Source organism: Lygodium microphyllum, unplaced genomic scaffold (genome assembly GCF_053477565.2).
Source record: "Lygodium microphyllum isolate KBCC unplaced genomic scaffold, Lygodium_microphyllum_v1.1.10 scaffold_525, whole genome shotgun sequence".
Taxonomy (NCBI): domain Eukaryota; kingdom Viridiplantae; phylum Streptophyta; class Polypodiopsida; order Schizaeales; family Lygodiaceae; genus Lygodium; species Lygodium microphyllum.
Window position 1 is genome coordinate 1 of NW_028229971.1, and position 13,363 is coordinate 13,363.

The 13,363-nt window shown below is 34.4% G+C and overlaps 1 long non-coding RNA gene across 1 annotated transcript; it reads left to right on the plus strand.

The window, feature by feature from the left end:
- Positions 1–88: 88 nt before the first annotated feature.
- LOC148008029 (uncharacterized) lies at positions 89–1,350 on the plus strand. The gene is made up of 2 exons (XR_015690286.1): positions 89–759; positions 864–1,350. It is a non-coding gene; the product is annotated as an uncharacterized LOC148008029 (long non-coding RNA).
- The last annotated feature ends 12,013 nt before the right edge of the window (positions 1,351–13,363 follow it).

Below are 13,363 nucleotides of genomic sequence, written 5' to 3' on the forward strand. Positions count from 1 at the left end.
TCCCCAAACCAACATCCCTTGGGTGAGTTCCTTCTTGAGATTTAGAGGCTCTGCACATCATTACTGCAACCAGACACTTTGTAGAGACAATTACAACTCACTAATCTATTCTCTCTACTTGACATTGACCACACACTGCACCGACACAAAGAGGGGTGACAGCTGAGAGGGCTGAGGCGGTTAGAGTGGCATGCCGACTTTAACCATAGAGGTACTTGACAGCCAAGCTACACCAGAAAGAGATGAGAAAGATCCACTAGCAACACAAGTAGTACATGACAGAGCTGAGGGATTTGTCTAGATGCTACCCCCCACTATCTCTTCAAGGATGTATGACATACTATACCCACTGAATTTGACCAGGTGGAGATAGTCATTAGTGAATCATTATTCAATCACACAGCTAGCCATGTATTGCTTCATACATCCACCCCATCCTCTTCTTATTGTATCCCTATAGGGGCATTGTATTGTACATCACTTTAGCTTTTCTGCACAGTATCTTGCTGATCATCATTTAGCACATCGCACTTTGATGTCAGTACACATAAATCACATTTATTTCCATGCATGTACATGTTAACTCCATGTATGACAGACTACAGCTTCCTTGTCTGTTTTACCTTTGCAGAGATGGAAGGAAAAGTTCTTTGTGAATGTAAGTGCAGACTGTGGGTTGACAATTGCTGGCTTCTATTATGTATGTTTTTCTCGCAGTGATGGTTCAGTAGATGGGTTTTACTATGACCCTAACAGCAGGTATACATCAATTGTATAAACTGGGATTTATGTTGTGATGGATTTGAATGAATTTTTAAGACTTACATTGTGCAAATATTATGACTGCACCTTCCAATCTGCAGCCCGTTTCAGAAACTGGAGCTGAAGGCAATAATGGAAGGCCAGAGTGGACATTGCTTTGCTTCATATCAATTTGCATAGTTTCCTTACGTTTTAAAGCCTCTTAAATTGATGGATTCAAAGCAGATCAGCATCATTGGTGATCTAGTAGCTGTACATATTTTGATGGAAGAATTTGCAGAAGCTTCCTGTGCTTCTGGGATCATCAAAACTGGTATACAGGGGTTTCTGTAGCATTATGTGCTCTGTATATTTGAAGCAGGGTATGTTGGTTGAAAAATAGCTGTATCCAAGGACCAAGATAAGACACACTGCCATATAGAAAGGGCTATGTAATGGTTCTAACCAAATATGCAAGGATTCTTTTGGCTGCCCTTACAGCAGACTCATACAAACATCTTATATAGAGCGAGGTATATTGTTCATATAAACTTGTTAAAACCCTCCTCTAAGAAGAGCAACGAGCATTTTGGCTCCTGAGTTTGATCACTGGTACTTGTTCCAATCTCTCCTTTGTAATTTTCTTGTTAAGCATTAGGGTCCTGAAGACAGGTTAGAATTTGCAAAAGTAGGAACATCAAGATCTGTGAACAGTTGTTGATGCGTTTAACTGTAATACAATATTCTCTTGTTGCATAGAGCTGGAGTTCAGAGTTCTTGCAAAGAACATGACTCATGAGCAAACGCTGTTTTGCTTATTGCTGTGTTCTCTAAATTTACAGTTGGTGCCATTTATGAGGCCATCAAGTATATTAATATTCTTTGCATGTATTTCAGTAAGCATGCTCCAGTAAAATGTTGTGTAATGTAACTGTTACATAGGGGTCAGTAGGAATTTGTGTACTGTTTTGGGGAATAACGACAGTAATTCGTCTTTACTTTGCAGGATAATGGGTTCTTGTATTTGTTCAGTAGTTTCTTTTTTGTGTTCATCCTTTTGCTTATTTTTGTAAAAAGGGCATGTTGTTTGTAGAATGTCTTTTGGCAGTTGTCGGAAACATTTTGTTACGAGGTGTATATTTGTGTGTGTGTGCACATGCTTTTGTTTATTGTGTATAAATTGTATATTAGTTTGACACATTGGTTGTGTTAAAGATCTTCAACAAAATCAGTAGTCTACAAATGTGTTGGCTTTTTATTATGTAAAATAAGCCCGACTGTTCTTATTTTAAAGAAAAGAAAATTTCTGCTAGTAGCACCTCAGCGAAAATCTCCTTTGGCTAAAATACAAAGAAGGAATTATATCAAGATTACATCACAAATACAAAGGTTGTGTAAATAACCAATCTACTGGGCAATAATATCAAGCCATCCGAGAGGTAGTGTAGAAATTAAGTCCCAAGTCCATAGAAAGGCCTCTCTTCCTCATCCTCTTAGAGCCACTTTATATCCTCTCCCATTTCCGATGGAGAGTGGATGAGCTCTATCCAAATCCTTCAACGAGTTTTTGCTCTATGGTTACATCCTAAAGGTCTATAGCATGGTTGTACCTTGTAGCCTGAATGTACCAGTCTATAATGCTAGCAATCAACTACTATCTATGACAATGTCCCTTGGTCCACTATGCTTGTGAGCAATTTCAAGTGGGGATCTTGCTCAAATGTTGTCCCTGCAGTTTTGCAAAGGCATTCTAGTCAAATGGTTGGATTGGTGGCCCACAAAGATGAATACCTAGGTTAGAAAGCAAGGAAGGTCTTGCAAAGCGACTGGCAATGCGCAATTCTTCCTCAGTCAAAACTTTATCCAAAAGGGGGATGTTGCTACTTTAGCGGCGAGTCAAGATCTCAAGAATGGTTGATTGAAGAGAGGTGGTCTTGTACTCTATAGGGTTATATAATACTCTATTTAAGTTATTTAATGAGTTGTGATTGTGTTGGATTGGATGTAAGTGTAGGTTTATATTTTCTTAACATATTGCTACTAACTAATGAGATGTTATACATGACAAGAAGTAAGTTTTTGGTGATGTTGCTAATGTGTCTAGTTTTTGTATAGATAAGCTTGTTCAAGTATTTGTAATTAGTGGATGATGTAAGGTTGAGTGTAATATTATTTCTCTAATGTTCAATGTAGCTTTGGTTGTGTATGCTATAAGGACAACTATTGGAAGTTTTGTACTTGTTTCAATAAAATGGTTGTGGTGTTTTACAAGTCAACATATTAGTTTAGTAATAAAAAGTTGTTTATTCCACCACTTTCAATTGTAAATATATGAATTTTGTAAGGATTTAATAATACTTTAAGCATTATATAATCAAAAAGTGTATGATATTGGTTATTAAGGTTGTAAAATGCTTCATAATGTGCCATTACTGGTCTTATATAACATGGTTGCACATCTTTTGTAATATCATATATATTTGTTTCACTTTAGTTGATGTGGAAAAAGAATTGGTTGTCATTGTCATTAATGGTGGGGTGGTACATGTTGCCTTTGTATATTTTGATTTGTTTGATTGGATTATTTGTTATTATCATTAAAAGAGCATATCTCATTTTTGTGTTATTACGATGTTATGGTAAGTACAATAAGCATCGTCCCCAATAGTAGTACGATGATGGTCTAGTACGATGTTATTGGAATGCCTTCAGGGTGGAACAAGCCCAGAAGCTGCCCTGCATGAGGGGCGCGCAGATGATCAGGAGGCGCACAAGGGAAGCTTCGAAGGCGCCATGAGAGCTCTCATATGGACCGAGACAGCTATGTATCGCATGGGAGGGAGAAAGTCGTTGAGTTTACAGAAGGTAGCTCAAGCACTGTTCTGTTTTATGGGCTGCGCGCCTTTGGACAAAGAATTCAACAGGTGGTTTGTGCATACCTTACTTTGGACAAAGAACGTAAGGGAGCTCAGCCTAAAGAAAGGGGTGCCTTACTTGGTCTAGATAAGGCCGAAAAGGGAGCCCCAAGGGCATGGAAAGACCATAGGGCTCAAGCTTCGGTACAGGCGAACAGTAACCAGAAGAATAAGGATCAAGAGAAGACGCCAATGGGGAAGGGAAAGGAGATTCTACCTGATAAGGAGAACACTGTCCCTAGAGTGGATGCCAAACGATTTGTTAAAGGCTGCAATCCCAGAATGGCAAATGTGGCAAATAAGACATCGCTTAAGAAGTTGGCATGGAGGCAGCAGGCTTTCACCAAGTTCTGCACACCTTTGGAAGAACTTGATACCAACGCATGAGCCTGCAATGGATAGGGTGACTAAGCAATTTACCTTCATTAGATGGAATGTCCGGGGACTGTCTAATAATGAAGAATGGCAAAAAGCAGTCCATAGCATGTAGAGGAGGCATAAGTCTGATGCCATTTGCCTGCAAGAAGACATGTATGGAATTAGTAATGAATTTAACAGTTCTAGGATATGTGATGTATGTGAATGCAAGCGAGAGAGGTAGGGGTGGAATAATGATAATTGTGAAGGAGGTAATCAGGCCTTTCTTGGTGAAAAATGTAAATGCTGCAATCACATGGACAGGAGCCAGGTTGGACATATTTTACACATGTGGAAGGGGCAAGTGGATGCCCTCAAAGCCAAGGTATTTCTTATTACCTGAGGTGGTGGGGTTGGATCATGTCCTCATTATGATGACTTGTAGAACAATCACTGTCAAATCCATGCATAGAGGTTCACTGCCACTCAAATTAAATACCAATTTCTTGATTGAAAAGCAATGCATGCAAGGGGTTACTGGGCTATGGAAAGTTACTTCAAAAACTGTGTGTGCCAGGTGTTAATTGGAAAAAATGCATGAAGGCCATAACTGCATTCTCTAAACAGAATGGATGGGATAGAGCCGTAGTTAGACAATAACACACTGACTTAGCAATGCTATACCAAAATTGCTTTCTTGCTTGTTTTCTTCTCGATCCTTACGATAGCATACTTATGCATCTAATAAAGATTATTGAAGGCTATCTACAAGTGGTAGAGATTGACAGAATATTAGCCACCCAAATTCATCTGAGAGCATTGGGCAATCTATATGGGGAGTCAAGTCTTGCTTTCAAGTACTAAAAAATAAGTAGTGAAGGGATAGTTTTTTATTTCAAATATTGAATCCAATTTTGTCACCAAATCCTGCTTTGGCAAGATTGCTTTACTTCTTTCTATTTCAACATAGCAATAATCCATTGTTTCTAATAATAAGTTTTCTAGGTTGGTTAATTGGTCGTGTCATATTCGGCTATTTATCTTATCTATTGGTGCTTCAAGTAGAAAAAAATTTGACAATATCGTATCTGTTGACTAAACTTATCATTCATAAAACCTTTAGTATTATCTTCTTTATGAAACTATTGGTTTGCCTACACCACCCCCCCCCCCCCCCCCCCCCCCCCTCTAGCGGTATCTTTCTTAACGAGAAAGTTTCAAAATGAACCAATTAACTATGATAGGAGCTACTTCAATTCACCATCCCCTAAGCATTAGCATTGTAACCCGTGGTTGTCATCTCTTTTTGATCCAAATAGAACAAATTGGGCTTTGTGATACAAAAACAAAAGCCGAAGGAGTGATCAATGCATTGTTAAAAAAAGATAGTCAACTTATTTTTTTGAGAGCTGTTTGGTTAATAGTAACCACAATTGTATTGCACGTCATTGTCTAGTGCGTCAATTTTTAGAAGACACCTAGAAGAATCATTAAAGTTTTTTAATGTTCTACCATTAGAGCTTTATTCATATTAGAATTGAATTTTAGATCAAGTGAAGAAAATGGAAAATTTACAAAATGAGTTGAAGGATCGGATCAAACTTAAGGAACTCAACTCCATACTTTCGGAAGCGATTGAACCAAAAATTGGATGGAGGGACGAAGTGGATGCAAAAAGAATGAGCATATCTAAGATATATGATCTATTATTAAGGAAAATTTTTAGGGGTAGGATTCCAATTCTATAGTCATTTCTAACAACAAATGACTTGATCAAACTGATAACATATACATATAGAAATGATACAAGAGAACTTAATCATAAAAATTGAATAGCTAATTGGATCCATGGTGAATACACTTATTTTGAAAATTGCAAGATTCTGCTTCCTTGGGAAGACTTGTCAATAGATGCCATCGAAGTTTTACTTTTCACTTTTAAGAAGTTAATGATGCCTTATAAGCAGCCCTTTGGTATGGGACTTGAAACTATTATGAAAAAAGTAAAGAAGTTTTTGAAAAACCAAAAACCCTCTTTTGTGACTATAGCAAATGGATTGAGCTTTGTTTCTTCTTTATTTGGAGGAAATGTGTGGAAACCCTAGTCACCTTTGATTATCTAATATATTTTTACTCACTTGATTAAAGTCTTTATAATTTGACAAGGAAAAAGTTTGATTCATTGAGTGGTCCATTTGGAAAGAGAGTTATTTCAGAATATTCGGTTAATGTTCGATAATTGATTTGATCTAGGTGGCACAGAAAATGACATTTGTGAAATAAAAGATTAATAAATTTGGAAATTAGTATTAGAAAGACAAATGCAAGGTCAGTTAAATTAGTAAAGCATTATACGAAATCTTTTGATTTTTGAAGAAAATTTATAAAGGGATCTATGTGGTCTAGAATATGAAAAACGTTGATTTGGAAATTGTTCCAAGGAAAGGCTCATTTGCCTTTCGTTATGAGACTTATGGAAATTCATGTTTCCTCCCTACACGTGCCAAAGAATCAACTTATTTGGATTATGAAATATTAATAGATAATGCAGGAAGAGGACTGGATATTGATATAGAACAAACATCTAACTTTTCATCACCTCAAGGATTTATAAGTAGATCAAAGTATGAACAACTAGGCATAGTTGCTAGATTGGATGCAAGACCCATACACAAGGGTAGGGGCTTGCTATTAGTAGCACAATCCAATTTAAAATGATATATCAAACTACCCATTTTGATTGTATTTAAGAATATCGATTGTATATTATTGTTTCAATGCCTAGAATGGCTTAAAGATTGGATCGATTTATGCAAAGAAACTCATATTATATGTAGTTATGATGGAGAAGAGTACACACAAACTAGGTTGCCCAGTTGTTGGTTGAAAGAGGGTATTCAAATAAAGATTTTGTTTTCATTCAAACTTAAACCTTAGCATAATTAGGAGAAAAGAAGAATTGGTGGTAAAAGCATTGTCGAATACATGAAATTGCAAAATCCTGATACTATTATTCATTGCCTAAATACAAAAAAAGATGAGTTCACCTACTTAAGGGCTTGGGGATTTCAAAAGGATTTACCTTTTAGAACTATAAAAGAGGAACTTCCCTTTGGAAACCCATTAGGATAGAGTTGATTAGGATAATTAAAAAGAATATGCTTTTATGAATGAGGCAAACCCACCATTTACTTTCTAAACAAACTGCACTTTTAGAAATCTTGCAAAATTTAGCAAACAAATTCAATTTCTTTTATACACTAGAAAGAACTAGTAGAAAAATAACCTGGAAACAAAAGATTTAGTAAATTTCAAATTCAAGCGTGATGAATACTCTTTCAATAGAAGGCCAATTGATAAACAAGTCTATGAAAACTCAAGTTTGACCAATAATAATAAACAATCATATTTGCACAATAATGAAAAATAAGTGGAACAAAAAGGATTTGCACTAGATGTTTATTTGAGCTATGGAAGTAGTATCAATTGTTAACATAATTGGGAAAGAGCAAAGAATTACTTCATTTTATGGCAATATAATGTTAAAACAAAATTTATTGAATGTAGTTGCATAAAGTTCTAAGTTTTTTGTTTTTCAATGCTGATCCACATAGACCCAAAGTTTTTGACGATCTAATTTTGATGTAAAAAGTGGTTAGCACTCTATTAAAACTTAGAAGTAGATTGAAAAGGAATTTAGATAATGAATCTTTTAACGTATGTGTAGTACCTGTCCTCGAGGTAAAAAGTGAAAATGATTCTTCTTTTTGCAATATTGAAGATTTTTACTCGTGAGGGGTTGTCAGCAATTGCGGTTCCTTGAGTCTCTATCAATTTCAGAACTGAAAAAATTTGAAAGAAATTTATTAAAATCTATTTTTGATCTGAAAGAAATTGAAAAGAGAAAAATCTGTAGGAGTCCAATGGGAGTATAGAGGATCAAATGTCTCTTGTGGCTTGGTCACCACTTCGAAGAATTAGCATGTATAAATAATTTTTTCTTCGGTACTGCCAATGGTAGGCGATTCTTACCTCTTAGAATAAGAATGTATCCAATTATCAAAGACTAGTTAAAGTTCAATATTTACTAAATTTTCTTCAATTGGGGTTACCAATTCTTTGGTAATCTCATTTGAAAAAAATATTGGGTTAAAATCAGTAAACTCATTTGAGAAACTTGGAAGCTTTGTGTTATAGGTAATGATTTCTTCTTCAAAGATTCTCTTGCACCCTTTGTTGATTATTTGTTATTTCCCTCCCCTTTTTTAAAAACCATCAGAGTATTACATTTTTATCAAATTAGTGCAAAAAATGATCAGATTTCTTGGTTTGCTAGAAATCAATTGAGAGTAAGGAAGCGCATGTTACTATTATTATGGACAACAAGATCTCTATTTATTCATTGATGATTACTAAGAATGATAGTATTGGAGCTTTCAGATCTCAAGCATCTTACTTAACTTCTCGAGTCTCAAGAATCACCTCTCGTTTGGAATGATGACCTAGAGATTTTTCTTCCCAAAGGGGACTTTGGAAAATGTAAGCGTGTCTTGATATATTTGTTTATGAAGGATCTTAATGTATATAACGGAGTAGAAATTAGATTCATACTTATAAAGGGGTTATTATTAATTGGTGATAAATAATTTGAAAAGTAATCTAATTACTTTTTTAATTTTTGTGAAATATAGATTAATAGTTATTGGGAGATAAGTAACTTATGAGCATGTCCCTTGAGAAAATGGATCTAGTTATTGTGAGTATGGATCCTCATCCCCCATTAATGCATGGCATTCTTCAACTAGTCATTGTTGCAGATGGTGAAAATGTTGCTAATTGTGAATAATTGGTGGTAGGTTATTTACACATAGGGATGGAAAAAATTTCCTGAAAATCAAACAATTTTGCAATATCTTCCATATGTAACAAAATGGGATTATTTAGCTACTATGTTCATAGAAGTAGTAATAGTGAATGCACCAAAAAAGTTGGTGAATATTCAAGTGCCTAGAAGAGCTAGTTATATCAGAGTGATTATACTTGAATTAAGCTGAATAGCTTCCCATTTATTATGGTTGGGTCCCCTTATGGTAGATATTGGTACCCAATTTCCCTTCTTTTACACATTTCAAGAAAGAGAAATGATTCATGATTTATTTGAAGCTACCACAAGTATGCAAATGATAGTCAAATTTTTTTGCATCGAAGGGGGGAGAGAGAGAGAGAGAGAGAGAGAGAGAGAGAGAGAGAGAGAGAGAGAGAGAGAGAGAGAGAGAACCACAGATTAACCCTATGGTGAGTAGATAGACAAACACTTAGAATTTTTTCTTCACAATTTCTTACAAAAAAGTAATGAATATGAACAACTCATTACGAATAACCCAATCTTTCTTAGATGGGTTGAAGGAATTGGTTTCATTGCAAGAGAAGAGGCTATCAATTGGGGGTTATTAGGACCAATGCTATGAGGTCTGGGAATTCAATGCGATCTAAGAAAAGTGGATCATTACGAATGCTATGCCAAATCTTATTGGAAAATCTAATTTCAAACAAAAGGAGATTCTCAAGCTCATACTACCGAGTACGGATCAAAGAAATGAAGGAATTTATAAAATTTATTCAACAATGTTTGAAATTAATTCTTGGAGGTCTATATGAAAATTTGAGGCTTAGCATTTTTCTCAATGGAAAAATCATGCAAAATGGAATGATTTTGATTATCAATTCGCTAGGAAAAAATATTCTCCTACATTTAAATTACCTAAGCAGGAGCACCATGTAAGAATAGACGCTCCAAAAGGAGAACTAGGAGTTTTTCTAGCTGGGGATAATCATGTTTTTTCATGGAGATGGAAAATTCGATCGCTTTGGTTTTGTAAATTTGTAGATTCTCTATTAGTTAGTAAAGGGCATTAAATTAGCTAATATTATGACAATATTAGGTAGTATAAATACTTTTATGGGAGTGGTTGATCGTCAAAACGATAAGCAATATCAAAATTTTCATTGAACTGGTGGTTAAACTCATTGAGAAATCAAAAATATTGAGAGATTCTATCAAACCAATCCAAATGTAATCTATAGTTTATTAGTTGCTACAAGAGTAACCATAGGAGTGTTAGTAATTGTATGGCTCGAATGAAAAATATTTGCAAGGGTACAACTGCATATCAGGCCCGATTATGCTGGTCCTTTGGGGATTCTTCAATCTTTATCAAATAGAATTAATATTTTAACAAAAGAAGATACTGTTCCATTTAGAGGGGATACCTGGCTATTTAATATAGGTCCAACTATAATAGTCGTACTAGTCCTCACACGCTTTACCATAATAACTTTTGGGAAAGATGTTATTTTAGCCGGATCTGGCATATGCCTCTTTTTTTGAATTGCTGTATCAAGTATTACCCCCTTAGGCCTCTGGATTTGCACGTTATGGATCAAATGATAAATATTCCTTTTTGGGTGGTCTATGGGCTGCTGCTCAATCCATTATTTACGAAATACCCTTAGCTTTGTGCGTATTATCAATATCCCTATGTGCGATTCATCAAATATAAATGGTAAGATATTTCTAAATAATTTTTACTAATTTTATTATTAAAAAAATAAGTAGATAATCATTTGGGTAAGATTAAACAATGTTTTGCAATGATTAAATCAAATTCCATGTATTAAGTATGGGTGAAAAGGTCCATTTGATGTGATAATTATTGGTTAACCCCATGGATTGATTGTTCAAGCTTGAGTTGATGGGGTGGAATTTACCTTAGCAAACCTCGATGGACGGCTAGGAACACAAAAATGGGCAAGAGATTCATAAAAGGAAATAGGTGGAACAAGAGCAAAAGGGGAGGAAGTGTGAAACACTTAGAATGATCTAAAAAGAAATTGAAACCCCTCCCCCACTTTTTTTTTTGGATGGAGACTCAGTTAGGGTAGAAGTAATTGAAGAGTACCCAATTTGAAATCCCAATCTCAAGCATCTTTTTATCCACTTGTATTATGATTATCTAGGACAAAATAATCATTTTGACAATATTTTCATTCATTTTTGGATACAAATCAAATAAATTATACTTTAACATCTATTTATTAAGCCGACTCTATTTTCTACTCAACCTTTGTCTATATCTCTAACTAAACAAAAAGTTGTTAGTGAGCATCGACGACTGGTAGAAATATGTATGAAAAATAGGTTTATTAATAAATATTTTTTTTATTGAAACAAAAAACTGAGGAGGTTGAGATGGATTTAGAAGAAATCATTCTTTGTGGTGAGCAGAATTGTGTTGGTTCGAATTGGAACTTTCTATGCAAATCCGCTATGCTATTAAAATATGGAGCATGGCTTCCCTCTTAAATAACCAATAAGGAGCCATATGAATACTTAGCTTCATGTATGGTTTCGAATCAAAGATAGTAAAATACAACCACATTGTCGACTATCCTTATCTCAAAGTCTAAGTATAGTTGATATAGTTGACAACCAATCCAAGTATGGTATATTTGGGTGGAACATTTGCGCCAACCTATAGGTTTCATAGCTTTCTTTATTTCTTCATTAGCCAAGTGTGAAAGATTGCCATTTGATTTACTAGAAGTAGAGGAATTCATTGCTATTTGTAATGGCTCTTTACTTAGGTAGGTTAGATCTATAAACTATTATCCATCCTAGAAATAATAGATTTTTCCTATCTACCAATGCTAACTATAATTACCTTCGTGCATTTGAAGTAGAAGTGAATATCATTATCACGTCAGCTAGATCTTATTTATTTTTGTTTGCTTCTATCCTAACTAGATAGTCCTTGCCATGAGTTAGAATAGATCAATTATTAGACCTTAGATGGAAAATTCTCTTGTCCATTGCTTTGGGAAATTTGTTTCGTTAATAGCTTCCCTTTAGCTTTTGTCATTGCGCTAGAGCCCCCAACCACTGTGGATAGGTAAGTTTTGCAACATTCCCATCTCTCCCCTAATTGAACCTTCTCATTATGTATCTTTCTTAAATAAATGCCTATCATATGTTCTTGATCATAACCGAGTTACAAAATTATGGTAACCAACAAGCAGTACAAGCTGCAAGGTACATTGGGCAGTATTTTGCAATCACATTGGATGATCTGAACCAATCACCCATCACTATTCAATATCCATATGAAAAACTTTTACTATCTGAGCATTTCCATGGAAGAATCTATTTTGAATTTGATAAATGTATTGCTTCCAAGGTTTGTGCTTGTGTGTGCCCAGTCAATTTGCCAGTTGTTGATTGGAAATTAATGAGGAGTATTAACAAAAGATTAGAAAATTATAGATATCTTTTATTTTGGAGTTTGCATCTTTTGTGGAAATTGCATTGAATGCTATCCGATAAATTACTTGTCAATGGCTGAGGACTATGAGCTTTCCACATATGATTGCCACTAATTAAATTATGACCAAGTGGATTTAGGTTGGCTACCCCTTTCTATTCAACAAGACTCCACCATTCACATTATCTCCATGAACTACCAAAAAATGAAAGGAGATTTTGAAAGTCGAATAAGTGTTACTACCATCATCCCCACCTACATACCATGAATTAACTTGTTAAGAACCAAAAATTTGCTTTTATAAATCACTTGAAAAATTCCTAACAAGTGCTAATTTTTCAATTGCTTATTACGTGAAATTTGAAACGAATTGAGAATATATTTGAATTAAAAAAATTAATCAACAAATTAAAGACTTATAAACTTAATTTTTATTTATTTGTTAATTTATGTGTGTATTTACATTTACATGTATGTGCGTGCATATTTATGCACATACATGTAAGAGAGAATTACAAACAAGTAACTAAAAATTTATGTGATACTCATATGATATAGTAATATAATTGAAGATAAAAAAATTATTTAACAGATTGTGCAAAACAAGTTTATCTAAATCAATTCATCAGTTTATTTTCATCTTAATAGAATTAGGTATTTCATCAATTCATTCTACTTTCATGTTGGGATTGGTTATTACTTGCATATCCCTATTTTACCTTATACTATAAACATAGATTTTATAGTTGCCACACAATTGCTCATTTATGTAGGAGCTATAAATGTTTTAATTGTCTTTGCTGTAATGCTCATTTGTAAAATAGTAGGATCCGATTCCTATCCAACCAAAGAGTATGGCATTACCATAACAGCTTATGAAACTATTTTTATATCACCAACCATCATTATTCAAAACATAGAATGGTCTTATGCTTCCTTTTCAAATAATCAATAAAAAATTATTGAAGAGTTGGCTAAAAAAAGTGATATTAAAGAGATCAACTATTGATTATTAACAAAATTCTTGGTTTC